Below are 16,761 nucleotides of genomic sequence, written 5' to 3'. Positions count from 1 at the left end.
GCACACGGCAGCCCTATCCACAGGACCTATCTGGGAGCAGTTGGGGGTTAGGTGCCTTGCTCAAGGGCACTTCAGTCATGCACTGTTGGCTTGGGGATCAAACCGGTGACCTTCTGGTCACAGGACTGGTTCCCTAACCTCTTGCCCACGACTAATAAAACTTCATAACTGGTTGAATCACCTTCAGTAGCAAAAGCTCCAGCCAGTTCTGGCCCACCTGCCTTTGCATAATTGCTTTAATGTACATGAAATTAACATTGGAAGGCTTGGAACTGCCCATTGAATGTCCTGCTACATCATACCAGTGGAGCTGACTAGGGGACTCCAAAATCTTAATAGTGTTCCTTTTGAACCTTTAAGACATGGACTCTTGTGTTTTGGATCACTTACTGGATCGTCTTACTGCTGACTGAGCAATCTCCTACAAATGTTCTTGTAAAGAGGTAAAAACCACAATGTGCAAGGCTCAGTTTCCCAAAACCTGCAGTGAGTGAGCAGAATGTATAGCTCTTTCTATTATGGCAAGTTCCCCACACCCAGAAGCAGCAAAGCATCCCCATATAATCCCACTACCACCATGTTTGACTATTGGTTCCCGCCTTTCTGATAAAATGGCCAGTGAGTTTAGACAAGGGGTTGATCTACCTAATAAACGGGCAACTCTGTAACTGACCTCCACGCTCACAGCCTTGTCCACTGGGATAGCTGAGCCCAGTTTCCCAAATAACAGCACAGTTAATAGAATACTCAAAGTGAAAGTTGCTCCACCGTCACTAATAATCAAGATACGATCTTTGTAAGAAACCATGCTAGGCTATGAATTATACACAGCTGAAAAGAATGTAAAGGAGCAAAATTTGTAGAGTGGCTAGTCTAACTTGTACTTTAAAGAAGGTTATTTTAGTATTAAAAGAGGAAAGAGATAAAAAAAAATCTCAAGATGTTCATGGGCATTTCACGGTAATTGAATCCAGACATCCGCACAATTGACAATAAGCCCTTTACCCTTCCAGAAATAAATGTTCAAAGTCGGAACTGCATCGTTTTGCCCCGAAGCTGTCTTTGATCCGTGACATTCATGTTCAGTGAATTAAGCTGCCATCATCAGAAAGGAAAAATCGGAACCGCCTCTGGGGAGGGAATCATGGTGTCTTCTGCTGCTCTTCAGGGGTTCAACAACAATCGCTGAAAGGGCAAAAAAGAGCGATTTTTTCCCCAAATGAGCAGGAATTCCCAGAAGAAATGGGGTCCGTCATGTACATTGCATTCATTTGGAAGCTATGTTCCCTGTGGGTTCCCTATCTGCAAGTGCAGTATCTCAGAAGCCGATTGGACGAACGTGCCCTCACAATCTTGTACGTTGATGTTAGAGTGCAGACAGTGACAAGTTTGTCTTTTAGGATGTCACAACCAAGACGTGAGAATAGTGTCTTTAGCCAACTGGACGTGAAAATGTCAGTATCAAAGCGATTTTGGCATGACTTTCTCTCGCTGTGTTGGCCGAAACCGAAGGAGCACAACAAACCCCACGACTCTGCCTTCTTTGGCTCCAAAAGATGGCCAATGACAAATAGAGGAAACCTAGAATGAAAAACCAATCAAGAATGAATCAACCAATCAACCAACCAATCAAATTAATAGTCATTAAATGCCTGCTTATATCATGAAGGGAGGCACTCTTTTATAACAACAATGGGACTTACACTGTGCAAAAGTCAGAGAACACCCTCTATTTATTTAACCTCCAGTCGAAACAGCCATGAAGTGTAGGTTCTTCGTCTTTCCATGTCAGCAATAAAGCAAAAAACACACCTTTGTCTCTTTTTTTTACCACATTTTCATTACGACCGTCTTTCTTTAAGGAATCTTGCTTTCAGTTTTTCAAAGCAATCTTCAGGGACATTTTTGCACACCTTCAAAGTTCATCCTTAGAAGTTTATTGCATTTCCGGCTTAGTTTCTTTGTCTGTCTCCTTTTCTCAGTGAGGTTCTTCTTGATCAGCCACACCTCCTTTCAGACCCATAGCGCTGAGTCGTCTCCCGACCAGTGGATGTTCTCAGATCTGAACCAGCTGTACTGTTTATGTGATGGGACAGTTTTGCTGGTCTACCAGGTTTTGAATGTTTTTTTTTAAAAACTTATGTATAAACAATGCTTTGTCACCAAAAATGACGCCGGGTGAAAAGTAACTTATATACACAACTACAGCGAAGGTATTTCTAGTCAGCCCAACATGCCTAGTTTAACACAAAGCCGAATGAATAACTGTGTGATGCAGTTACGTTTCTCTTGATTTTAATCGTTATCCCTTTTTTGGTCAGTTAGTCGGTGAAAAGCTTCCTAACCGGCATAAATATTGCATCATAAAACCCGCAGAGAACACACTTTCACTTAACGCAAGACTTAAAGTGTTGAAACGTTACAGCGTTTTATTCTCAGACTTCAATGCTGAAAGTTTCAAACTTTGGCATATGACTGTTAACACTGTGTGAATATATCAGGATGAATGGATGAAGGGTGAAATCTTTTCACGCGACATAAAGTTACGACCCCGCCCCCCCCCCCTTTTATCACTAACATTTCAAAGATACAAGATATTTATAACATTTGCAATTGCTCAGCTCTTGTTCATTAAGAGAGAAATCCTCGCTCGCTTGGCTCATTCATTTTGCGCAGACCTCTGCTGTGTCCTTCAGAAACAGATAACTGGGATGCTGAAGGATTTTATTGGACACCGTGGTTGGTTTAGATCAGTGTGGTAGAGTGGCCCACTCAGCAGGCAGCTGAGCGCACTCGCTCTGCAATCGGGGGAAAAGGGTCCTCCTCAGGGCTCCAATAACTGCTTATTACTGCTGCCTCTATACCTCCATTCCTAGCAGCATGGTGGCCAGACACACACATACTAGACGCAGCACAACAGAACAAGCTGGGTTATTTATCAGCAACCTCCGTAAGTGCACTTGCCTCATTTCTCTCTTTCTCGTGCAAGCTCGGGCCTCTGTTTGTGGTCATGCCTCCACAGGCCCCTAATCTAACGGATGATGAGGGAATTACTCCTGCAAACAGCTCATTTGTCTTCATAATGCACAGCAGCCTGACATAAGGTTTCAACCTGAGGAAAGAAAAAATAAAAGGTTAAATGTAGTGCAACTTCAGCTTTGATGCGAAAAACACATCTACACTGTATGTGAGGGACTAGGTCTTGGCCAGGGTTACACTACATGAGTTTTAGGCCTGATTCTCGCCTGGTTTGTGCTGGTTGCCTCTAGTCTGTAGACTAGGGCAGTCAGGGTGGGCAGTTGGCAGAGAAAAATCCAGGGTGTGGCTTAGGTTCAAATTTTGGCCTCACAGTTATGTTGATTGTTTTTTTGACCCAGCAGTAGGTAAAATGCAAATACTTTAAAGGTATTTCATTAAAAATGTGAGGGTCCATGGGGGTCCTGACCACTGAAGAACAGGGTAACAGAGTATCAGAGAAACAGATGGACTACAGTCTGTAACTGTAGAACTACAGAGTGCAGCTATACAGTAAGTGGAGCTGATAAGATGGACAGTGAGCAGAGAAACAAGGAGGTGGTCATGATGTTACGCCTGATCAGTGTGTGAGAGAAACCCAGCACAGAAGATAGAGGTCAGTGATTATCCAGCTATCTAGCACAGCCTAGTGGCCAGGAGGGCAATAAGGGGTAGGCAGGCCTGCACCTAGCTCATTAGCACTGTGGATGACAGCACTGCCTCCCTGGGCTTATCTCCTTTCATGAAGCACAGCCACTGGACCACGCTTAATCTTCAACCCTGGAGGCTGTAAGCTGTAAGAAGCGAGGACAAAGGTGTCTTGGCGGGGGGCAGATCTGCCATTTTGTCCAGGTGCCCATATTATTCCCAATGAAAAGCAGCTTATGCTGATTTAGGAAAGGAGCACGGGAGCTTTCAAAAAGGGGGGAACAGAAGACGAGAAGATGCTGGGCTGAAGAGCTGCTGCTGCTATTTGTGATGAATTCAAAAATGCTCATGTCTGCTGCCTCCAGTGCCCCCCAGCGCCGTGGCACAGTACACAATTTACAGCAGCACAAAACTAACAAGAAATGCAATTTATTCACAGTAAATGTGTAAGAATGTAAGAACATTTACACTAAACGTCCAAAAGTTTGTAGACACCTTCTCAACCAGCTTTTCTTCTGAAATGAAAGGAATTCATGTGGAGTTTGCTGGAGCAACAGCCTCAGCTTTTATGGGAATGCTTTACACTAGATGTTGGAACATTGCTGTGAGGATTTGATGGCAGCCGCAAGAGCACTGGAAAGGTCAGGTACTGGTGTTGGATGATCAGTTCTGGGTAAGAATGAAAAGCGAGATAAAAAGCAAGACACACAAAGGTAGAATTGTGAAACAGGATGTTTGGCTCTCGTGCAGCTGCCCAATAGTGTCCCACGCTATTGGCAGTGCTTCTCTATGGAGATCAGATAAGCTGTGGTTAGCAACTGAGCGCCTATGTCGGCAATGGGTGCACCTTAAAGTAGCTGAACTCTCAAATTAGAATAAGCATCTGGATGGAACTAGTATATTGTGGCTCTCTGAACAAAATCTCATTGTCTCCTCTTACACTGATCAGGCGTAACATCATGACCACCTCCTTGTTTCTACGCTCATTGTCCATCTTATCAGCTCCACTTACTGTAGAGCTGCACTCTGTAGTTCTACAGTTACAGACTGTAGTCCATCTGTTTCTCTGATACTCTGTTACCCTGTTCTTCAGTGGTCAGGACCCCCATGGACCCTCACAGAGCAGGTACTGTTTGGGTGGTGGATCATTCTCAGCACTGCAGTAACACTGACGTGGTGGTGGTGGTGTGTTAGTGTGTGTTGTGCTGGTCTTTTTTTCTGGAGTTTTTAAACACCTCAGTGTCGCTGCTGGACTGAGAACAGTCCACCGACCAAAAATATCCAGCCAACAGTGTCCTGTGGGCAGCGTCATGTGACCACTGATGAAGGACTAGAGGATGACCAACACAAACCGTGCAGCAGCAGATGAGCTGTCGTCTCTGACTTTACATCTACAAGGTGGACCGACAAGGTAGGAGTGTCTAATAGAGTGGACAGTGAGTGGACACAGTGTTTAAAAACTCCAGCAGCACTGCTGTGTCTGATCCACTCGCACCAGCACAACACACACTAACACACCACCACCATGCCAGTGCTAGCTGACCTTTACACCAATGAATGGACCAATAGAGATGACCTGAAAGTGCTTGGAATAAAATATCTTTACGTTTACTCACGCTGAAAGTTCAGAACCTTTTTCTAGGTTTTGGAGACGTGAGGTTTTAATCCAACAGCGACGATACATCGAGACTGCTTTTGAGCAGAGGGTAGTCTACTGTTGTGTCATGCTTGGATGGAGCATCTCACACACACACAAACACAGAGCAGCAGTGCAAGTGAACTGCTCCAGTGGGGCAGCTGATGGAGCAGATGGCTCTAGATGGCCAGAGGAAGGTGTTTGATGGGTGGAAAGAGGTGCTTTTAATTACACGTCAAGTCTGTCGCCCAAGTAGGGGCTTGAAGGGGCTACGTCTGCTCGCCCTCTCAGCCCCTTGGGTTTCATGGCTCTTTCAAAACTCACATGCTCAGCTTCAGACCATGTTCTGAATCTGCATGCCCTCACTAGGACACAATTAAGGGATTCCCTTAATATCACAGAGGTGTGATGGAGAAACCACTCATCAGCACTCCTCTTGTCACTAAGGTGGTGCCCTCAAGATTATGTCTTCAGTACCTTCAGTCAGGAGGCATAATTACTTCACAATGCATTGCAATCGGAAAGTTGTGCTGACTCCACTCATCCCATCTAGTCTGCCTATTCTGCTGTTCTTTTGTAGAACATTAGGTTACGTACAGGTACAAATGTGCACTTTTCCCTTAAAACAACATGGAAAAACGTATGCGAGGTACACAGTTGGACCTTTTGAGGGTATATTTATGTCGTTTGTACCTTGAAGGAATGAAAAATGTACCTGCTCAAAACTTTTTTTCTGAGGCACTGTAGCTGTGGAGGCTTAGGTAGGCCAAAATACAGTCGTGTGAAAAAGTTTGAGCGCCCCAAACTTGCTCAAGTTACTGTACGTTTGCTGAATTTAACCTGTTGGGGACACAAAATATGAATTGGCCCTGTGCAAAATGGCACATTTTTGTATGTTATGTTGTGTTTTCCCAGTTATTTCAACTCAGAAATTAAGTAGAAAGTGTGCATAAAAGTTTTTTTCCACTTTCTTTTGTGTCAATTTTCTCAAAGAAAACGGGAGTAATTGTCAAAGGAATAGAAGACAAAGAGGAAACTGTGAAAGGCTTTTCTATATGGGAAGTTTATAAACAAAAAGTTTACTAAATTCACACACACACACATCCTACTTATGGCTAATTAGCTGGGGGAAGCTAACGACCTGGTCAGGGAGAAAATAACAATTCCATCAGCTGCAGGATCATTAGCACTGTTCCCTCTCTGGGGGATTATGGGTAGGTACGGTAGTGTCAAGCACTTTGCCTCATTTTTGTTTACGCCTATACCATCTCTCTCTCTCTCTGTCTCTCTCTCTCTGTCTCTCTCGCTCTCTCTCTTTCTCTCTCTATTAGTATCATTATGCAGGATTGATCTCTGACTTTGCTACAGTCTCTGAGGAGGTGGGACAGATGTTCACCTGCTGTTCAGAGACTGGAAGACACCGCCGTTAATATTTAGAACGACCTGATTATTGTATGAAGTTTAAAAGCACAGTGGGGTTGTTTTGGCTACCTGAGAACCACAGCCTGGGACCTCATTAATAAAGAATTAGGTTCTTAACTTGGGTTACGCTATATTACCCACCCTATAGCAAGAGTAAATCTCAGCACTACAAATCCGATCAGTGTAGCATAACTCAGTGCATTTAGATCAAAGTTGCACTGCCTGTGATTGACAGAAGAGATGTGATGCAAGTTCAAGGGGGGGGGGGGGGTCCAAGAAGCAAACAAGAAACTAGAAGAAAGAGAATTATAGCCAAAGTCTGAGGCAAAGATCAAAAGGCAGATGGGCAAAAAGCAGGAAAATCCACCGACCAATGAAGGCAGGCAAAAGTTGAAAATCTCAAGAACTAATGAGGCTCACTTGGAAACATGGTTAAGAATTACATAAAAAAATGTCAAGAACAAAACAAAAGAGACAAACCAGCACAACACCCAACAGGTGATGGGGAGAAGGGGGCTCTATCTGTAGATGCAAAGCACCTTAGGAGCAGTTGGGGGTTAGGTGTTTTGCTCAAGGACACCTCAGTCATGGACTGTCTGCCCTGGGGATCGAACCGGCAACCTTCCGGTCACAGGGCCAGTTCCCTAACCTCCAGCCCACGACCGCCCCCCAAAATTACTGATGCTTCACAAGAGCTCAGCTTTGTATCAGTGACACTGATAAAATAAGCTCTTCAAAGCAAAAAGGGTTCCATTGTTCACCCAAAAAAGCCATGTCAAGGAATTAACTCTAAAGCAAATTGCCATTCTGTAGATTTAGAATTGGAGACTGTAGCTCATCTTCTGCTGCCCAGTTTATCAGCCTGGGTTGAGTCTAAAGTGACTGTGGTGCAAGTTGGTCTCGAGTTTCTGGAGTCCAAGTTTGGGTTGAGCCTAAAGTTTCTGAGATGCAGATCCTCTACTTGTTTCCCTGTGACTCCAGCCATTACTGCAATGCCACAGCTCATAGCAGTGCCAGGTTCAGTACAGCCTCAAAAATATGCCAGTACAAAGTGCACCTTAACTAGGGCTCTGATGTTTCTTTAAACACTACATTTAGTCCATTTTCATGTAGTACTTTAGTTCTATTCCTCAGACTGAAGATTTTTCTCTTAACGAAGGCTCGTTTATGAAGCCATACCAAATCTGACAGGATTTTTTAGTCATGGCTCATGTTTGTACAATCCAATGCTGGTAGCTACTAATGAACAAAACTATAATTCTTTAGTAAAAAGCTGAAAAATCAACTCCAGCTGACACCCAGAGATTCAATAATAGGCTCAAGCTCACATCCCAGAGACTCCAGACTTAACCCAGATTCAAGGCTTCACTAAGAGTCACATCCAACTGATTCGAGGCATGACTCGGACTCACGTCCCAGTGACTCGAGACTCATCCTGGATTCACATTCCCAGTGACTAAGAACTTGACCCAAACCTGAACCCCAAGGACTTAATACTCAAACTAGACTCAGAGGCTAGGGACTCGAGAGTCACCTCAGACTGACATCCCAGTGACTTGGGACTCGGCCTCATGATTCAATGACTTGAATGTTGAACTAATTTGATTTATTATGAACTGTTTACACAATCTAACAGGCAACTGAAATTTTTAAAACATGTAAGAAAGTAACTCTTATATCTCTATGATATTTTTGTTTAACCCCAGGGCCCAAGTTTTATTACACACTTGAATAAGCCAAGAATACCTCTGCTAAACTGCATTGAAGTCCCTGTAGTTACTGGATAATAAGAGTTAGTATGTGCTAAACTTAGGATTTTAAGGGGTTCATAAATGATTGACCATCGATAACTGAACAAATTCACATTTCATGATTAATATGTAATTTTGGGGGGGGTGGTCATGGGCTGGAGGTTAGGGAACTGGCCCTGTGACCGGAAGGTTGCCGGTTTGATCCCCAGGGCTGACAGTCCATGACTGAGGTGTCCTTGAGCAAGACACCTAACCCCCAACTGCTCCCCAGGCACCGTGGATAGGGCTGCCCACCGCTCCGGGCAAGTGTGCTCACTGCCCCCTAGTGTGTGTGTGTGTGTGTCTGTCTATTCACTAGTGTGTATGTGGTGTTTAACCCACTTCATGGATGGGTTAAATGCGGAGGTGGAATTTCCCCATTTGTGGGATTAACAAAGTATTCCGTAACCCTAATCAATCAGAATTTGAAAAATGCATAAATGTTTATAAATGCCACTTTACATCGTTGTTGGCCAGTTAATGTTTTTTCAAACAAGTCATTAAAGTTTTTACCATTGGATTTTTTTTCAGACGTGTAGTGGGGGGAACATATTCCAGCATCTTATTGTTCCTTCTTCTATCCCATTTCCCCTGAGAGCACCACAGGTGCACAAACACCCACTTCAGAAACTGTGGCGCTCTCCACATCTAAAAGACTGTGCTCTTCCTCTTGCTTGCTCCATTTCCTCTCTTACTATCCCACACAAAAAGAGGAGCAGGAGCTCCCTCTATGTCCTCCCAGTCATGAAAACCTCATTTTCACCCAGACTGCGTCAGCAGACATGTTCCAGACTAAAACAGAATTGGAAATGGGTTCAGAGTATCATTAAAAACCCTGACAAGTCTGAGGGCATTTTGTCTATTTGGCCTGTTTTCAGTACCTTGGTTTATGTCAGCACAGGCAAGGCTATGTGAATATTTTATCATTTGAAAGTGTCAGGAAAAAAAAAAGTTTTAAAGGATAAATAAATGAAAATCCAAAAGAAATGAAAATCTGATTTTCTTTTTCATTTGACTGACCTCACACAGTAAACCATGAGCTAATAAAAGTCTGAAATGGGGTTCCCTAAGGCCCGAGGTTTACTTTCATGTGAAAAAACCTACCACGCCACATCCATTCTTAAAAGGCAATTTCGTCTAGTTTTCAAAATTCCTGAATAATTGAATCTGTCGGAGTCATTCAGATTTGTTTTACTAATTTCTACACCAGTTTCTGAAATGCTAAGATGCAATCAAATTCAGTGATACTCTGTAGAATTGGATTCGCAATCTCTACAACTTGAATATGGGCATTTCGTTAGTTTACTATCCAAAACGACCAGCGAATCTACACGTGTCTTCCGAGGTTTTCTATGTAATGTTGATACTGGTAATAACAGTGGTAGATAGTGGAATTTTTCTCTGTGGTATATTTTGCCCTTTGAAGCGTCTAAATATTTCCTAAGACAGCATATTCATAACCATTTAATGTTAGAACCTTCAGTGATGGATCTTTTGGAGGTGTTTAATCAGACTTCATGCCCTGTGAACAATCCTAACTCAGTAAAATTGTGCGTTTTACATTGAAACACTGACTGATCAATAACCTGATTACCAAAAAGTTGGGGCAGTATGAAATAAGGTCATAATTTTGTCACGGTTGGCTCCTCCCACTACTCCATGTGCTTTGTCTGTTTACTTTCTGATCTTCCACGTGCGTTTGTTTTTCCGTCTAGTCCGGCCCCTTGTTTCATGACTTCCGCCCCTGATTGTTACCACCTGTTTCCCACCTGACCATCGTTAGCCATCCTGTATTTAAGCCCTGTGTTTGCCTTTCTAGTGCTGGTCTTTGTTTGATGTTTGATGTTTGAAGTGTTTGATATCGTTTGGTATTTGTTGCCTCCGTTGTTTGTTGATCCTGTTTTCATTTGGTCATGTCTGTCCCTTCTTCTCTCCGTGTTGGCTGTTTGACCCTGGACCGTTGTGACTATGACCCTGGATTTGCCCCTAATAAAAGTCGCTTATCTCAGCTAAGAATCTACTTTGACTTGCATTAAAATACTTTTAAACTGATGCTTGCAACATATTCCCAAAAGGTTGGGGCAGGGATGTTGTTAAATGTTTTAAAAGAAGTGACATAACCATGCCAGTGTGTGGAAAAAAGAGCATCCAGGAAAGGTCTAGTCCTTCATAAGCAAGGGTGGGTTGAGGTTCACCACTTTGCCAATAACTGCATCAGCAAATAGTCCAAGTGTTAATACCAGACCCCAACAAGCATTTGCAAGGCTTTAGGCATTTGACCCTATATGGTGCATAACATAATAAAAGATTGAGGGAATCTTTACATAAAAATCAAGGCCAAAAACCAAAAGCAGATCCTCCTGACTTTCATTCCTTCAGAGAATCCTTTCTGTGATGCTTCAGTGATGGATATCATCCCGTGAGCTCGGGAACACTTCGACAAAGTTGTGTTCTGAGGACTCAACCTTTCAAATATCGGGTATTGTGTTCTCCAGTCCAAAGAAGGAAAGGCCCATCCAAGAAATAATGAATTGATTAAATAATTACCTAATTAGTTTACCCTTATTAGTTCCACAACAGGGAAGTTTTCACCTCTGCATTTGACCTGTGCATGCAGTGAAACACCACATACACACTAGTGAATACACACACGCACATTTGCCCAAAGTGGAGGGCAGCCCTATCCACAGCATCCGGGGAGCAGTTGGGGGTTAGGTGCCTTGCTCAAGGGTACTTCAGTCATGTACTGTCAGCTCAGGGGATCTAACCACTGACCTTCCGGTCACAAGGCTGGTTCCTTAACTTCCCAAAACAATGAAGTCCATAAAGTAAAAAATCAAATGTGAAGTTTTTGTTCTGTGTTCAATTTAAGACAGGTCAAACAGAATGTACTAATCACTGCTTTCTGTTTTTATTGGCATGTCACATAATGTCTCAACTTATCCCCCATTTTTCCAACAATTTGGATTCTGCCCAATCCCACAAGCATTTAAAGATTGAACACCTGAAACTGGACACTGGATCCCACTTAGTGCTGAACAGCAAGGCTTCTAATTGTCCCCATTTCATAGCTGCAGGTCTGCTGTTTACAGGAAAAGTTCTCCATGTTTTGTACAGTGAATGGAGCATAAATTACAGCACAAAACAGCACTTTTATAGGACAGTTTAATGGACACACTCAGAGTGATTGACGGAGCCAACCAGCCAAGCAGTGCTGCAGACGTTTTTCACAGATATCAGTGGATGGCATGCGCTGAAGGCCAGGAGGTGTGTAGGAGGATCAGCATAAATAAGAAAAGTAAATGAGCACTGAACAAAAGACAGCAGTTTGAGTCTGTCATTAAACAAAACGGATGGGGTAGCAGGTCAGCTCATCACAGGGTAACATACAGCTCTAGTGGATGTGAAAAAAAACTAAAAATGGCCAGATTCATTGTCTTGTCATCACTATTTGGCTGTTTTTCCCATTAAACTTTGTTGGTTTTGACCCAATTAAGGCACTTAGGTATACTTTACTTTCATTAGTGGAATATAACCGTGTTGAGTGAAATCAATGTAATTTTTTTAGCCTTTACTCATATCCTTTGTGTGATTTATCAGAATTTCATGAGCACATATCACATTTTTGTGGTTCTTTTGAACAAATCCGCACAAATAAACTGTCTCCAATGCTCGTCTCTGCATATGTGAACACAGCAACAGAAGCAACTCTGAATTTTCTAAAATGATGAGGAAATCACAGCACAGTTCACCCAAAGTTAAAGCTACCACTTTAATCCACTGCAAGCATCGTTTTATCAAATTTATGCCAAATATAAACTGGTGAAGCAGTTCTACTCACAGTTCAGCAACAGTAGTACAAGTTTAAAAACAAGATTCAACAATGCCATATAGGTCATGGGACACTACAGGAGTTCTGTGAGATGTTTAAGTGCCAAATATAAGACGTGAAATGTTGCAATTCGTTACTACAAATGATTAATTTAATTAAATTTATGCCTACGCAATACTAAGGGTCATAAATGACTTGTCAATCTTCAGTCAGTCGCAAACCTTTATTGATATTGTAGTCATCCATTCACTAAGCAATGGTTATTACTTGTTAATAACTAAGTACTTAGGAATTAGTAACTGAGTACAACTAGTATACTCTTATATTCTTACTTACTTATATGGGTAAACACCAATCAGTTCAATAGCAAAGTAATAAGCAAAAATTTGTACATAGTTGATGAAAAAGTAAGCCGTGAACTAATGACAAATCAGTTACTACGTACTTACTCTGTTACTAAGTAACAACTAAATGCTTAATAAACAGTTATAAACTTTTATAGGGCACAAAACCCATGCAGTGGTAAATTAAGTGACCCTTATTAGTCCCACGATGGGGAAATTTCACCTCCGCATTTAACCCATCCGTGAAGTGAAACACCACATACACTCTAGTGACCCCACACACACACACACACACACAGGGGCAGTGAGCACACTTGACCGGAGGGCAGCCAAATCTACAGCGCCTGGGGAGCAGTTGGGGGTTAGGTGTCTTGCTCAAGGACACCTCAGTCATGGACTGTCAGCTCTGGGGATCGAACCGGCAACCTTCTGGTCACGAGGCGGGTTCCCTTACCTCCAGCCCACGACTGCCCCTATGTATATCAAAAAATATAAATAGTGCTAAACAACCATGAACTCAGAGAAGGACAGCTGGATCAGCACCACTGTGGCCCATCTGGTCAAACATTTTACCAAATTTACAAAATTACACCATACAACAAATGGACACCCCAAAATAAACCGGAAGAATATGAACTGATGAAAATCACTAGAACTGGAATCACTCAAACCACGTACACATCTGCACAGATCAGTAGGGTTTTTATTGAATACATCCCTAGGGGGTCAGGGATTTCCTGGCCTTCATTCTACCAGTAGAGCTCATTCCTTAATTTTATATGCACTAGTACACAGATGGTACTGGAGAACCTGCTTGATTGGATCAGATGTGGCAAAATACGGTTGAAGTTATACTCTACACAGACTCAAGAACAGGGCTGGACATATCAAAAATAGGTGGTCATGCTGTTTGGCAGACAATTTGCCCTCTCAAATGGGTTGTGACACATTCAAACTTTCTACTCTATGTCTATAAAAGTGTAGGTCCATCATGCTGAAGTGTCATGTATGGTGGAAGGGCTCTATGCCTGATGCCCTGCAGCAGTGCGGAGGTGTGCTCTTATTAGTGGCTAAACAGGAAGCACTGCGGCCAAGCTGAGTTGACGCCAAAGGTCCTCTGGGAAAGTTTAGTCCAATTGCCTGCCGTCTTCTATTAACCTGTATATATGGATGTATGGATAGGTTAGAAAGTGGCTACAGCTACCAGCCACAATGGTAACAAGTGCAATACCACTAAAGCTCTAGTGCTTAGAGAGCAATCATAGTTCTTCTGTACAAATTCAAACAAACACCCCAACCAAAAACATTCTTAGTGTCATATGTATTTTTGTATTTTTGTTCCCTGAGATTTGTTTATGGCTTCATAATTTATTTTTACATTACCATTTTCTAACCTCTTTACTCCTTAGAACTGGATGAGCTGTTCTTGTTACTGCGCTGCTTGTTACTGATATATGTAAATAAACTTCCCTCAGATTGGCTCCTTTATGGGCCAGGCTGAAACACTCCTTATAACTAAGTTAAAAGGACATGTTTTGTTGAAACATCTCTACATGCATCCGCATCCACTCTATGCAAGATCTCCACTGGTGTCCCACAAGGTTCAGTGCTTGGTCCTCTTCCTTTTTCCCCTTTACACACACTCTCTTGGAGATGTAATATCTCATGACTACCAATGCTAGGCTGATGACACAACCGATTTTTAGACTCATGATTGCAGTCGCATTCTCAAAATGTCTGGCTGACAACTTCACACAGAAAGCAGCCAACTACCTGAAGCTGAATTCTAGGAAGACCAAGCTGCTATTTATCCCTGGTGCTGCTGGTCCTCGTCATGATCTTTCAATCTGATTCGAGAAGACTACGGTCATTCCATGTAAAATGCCTGAAACCTTGGTGTGATTCTCAATGACTAGATACATTTCCCAGCTTATACAGCACGCTTGTCTTGGTCATGGCAGGGCTCTCCTCTGCAGTATCTGAGGAATTTGACCTTTTCTGTTTAAGAAAGCCATCCAGGTACAGTCTCTTGCCACCTCAAGGCTTGAATACTGCAACGTGCCCCTGGTTGGTCTTCCATTGCAGGCAGCACAGCTTTTCTTTAACTTCCGTAGGTTAACTCATGACACTCTCTGCTGCATTTTATTCACTGGCTTCCTGGACCTGCTCACATTGGATTTAAAACTTTGATCCTCACCTACAAAGCCAAAAATGGACCAGCCCCTCCCTACCCGATGCCAATGGTCAAAGATTGATCCATACCCCATGTCCTTTGAGTCCCTCACCATCTTCTAGCACTAAGTAAAGACTCATTCCTTTCTAAAGCACTTAAATTAACACTAATATAGCACTTATAGAAATATCTTGTATCGCACTTATGCTATGCCTGATTTCTGCATTGAGTATCTTTCTCTGTAGGTATCAGCATTGACTCTTGTTGTAGGCAGTGCCTTAGCTCAAGAGTACTTTGGGTGTACTGGCTTGGAAAAATTCTCTGAATAGACAAAAAACTTACTTTTGTGAGTTACTCTTGTGACAGTTGTCACTTTTTTTTTTTTTGCTTTCTCTTATGGTAATTCCTACCCCGTCCACTAAGTGGCAGTACTGTGGAAGGAGATCAGTTTAAAAGGCAAATGAAGGTCCATAAGGTGGCATTGTAGGCTAGTGGAAGTGAAGGCTTATCTCTGTGCATCAGTGATGAAGACCCTTGTTTGAGGAACCTGTAGGTTTCACACTCAATGTTTTATTGTTTAATTGTAATTATATTACAGGTTTTGTGCAGTTTTCCTTTTCAGAAGGGTTCTTTTTATTCTTGTTTGTTTTAGTCTTGTTTCTCTCTTTGCTCACAACTACTTGGATTTTCACATGGACTCTGGAGATAAGCTCAACACACAATTCAATTGGACAAAGCTTTCATCTCTACATTGGCTCACATCGGCTCAGAACAGGGACCGGCGCAATTCGGACTTCCCTTCAACTTCACGGCACATGGGATTCTTAGGCTGGGCTGGGATGAGGAATAGATTCAAGGGCCAGTTACCCTGGTGAGAGCTATCCAGTTCTCTGAATGAGAAGATTGAATGGAATTTTTGGAAAACATTTGTATATATTCAGTTTTTCTCCTTCCTTGGTTGTGTTTTTTGATGCAATGGGTACAGTAAACAGGTCAAATCACTCTTAGTGGACGGTACTTCCCTTTTGTAAAAAAAAATCCGGATAACGTCCTAACCATTACAGTCTGGTTAACAGCGTCTGCTGAATGCTGTTAATGTAAATATAATGTCTATGCGGAACAAACTTAGGGGAGCAAAAATTTGATGTTCAACGGGTTACATTCAGCTATTTTTTTAGGTTTTAACTTATTTTCCCTTAGAAAATGAACAAACATTTAACTTGACCAGGGGCTGCCACATTTTTGCATGTGACTGTATGTAAATGTGGTGCTTGCACAATTAAACTATATTCAGCAGCATAGATTGCAGGTTAATTTCTAAACATGGACTTGTATAAAAGGACAGCTGACTTTTAATACGTGAGCCCATTAAAAATCAACCAAACTGTGAAAGTAAACAAAAACATTAAATTCCTATTTCTGCCCTTTAAAGGATTCTGTGTGGTTGCAGGCAGAAGCAGAGGACACAAAAAACTACATCTCTACCAAGTCATCATTGTAATAATCTTTTTGGGAGAACGTATTGGGAGCAATGTTCAGTTATTATGAAAAAAAAAATCAAAATATGTGCGTGGGGTGAGGAAGAGTGTGCCACAGATGTGGAACATTGGTTAATATTGCTTGATTTGATTTGTGGGCGTCACAGAGAGCAGATGTTTTATTAGATCTCCAGCAGGTCTGTGACAGGGTCACATGAGGTTAAATGATTTCCTCGCTGCCATTATGGACCCCAAGAAATAAGTAATAATTTGATTAATAGGTGTGAACGAATGACACCGTATTATAATTGAACCATTATACGTATTAATCCTGTAGGAAGAGACAGCGCTGACCATGGAAAATGGGGCAGACCTGTACTCTGTACATCCAAATGCTTAGGTTATAAAAGACCATTTCAACAA

This window comes from Pygocentrus nattereri, chromosome 12 (genome assembly GCF_015220715.1).
Source record: "Pygocentrus nattereri isolate fPygNat1 chromosome 12, fPygNat1.pri, whole genome shotgun sequence".
Taxonomy (NCBI): domain Eukaryota; kingdom Metazoa; phylum Chordata; class Actinopteri; order Characiformes; family Serrasalmidae; genus Pygocentrus; species Pygocentrus nattereri.
This window is presented reverse-complemented; position numbering follows the sequence as displayed.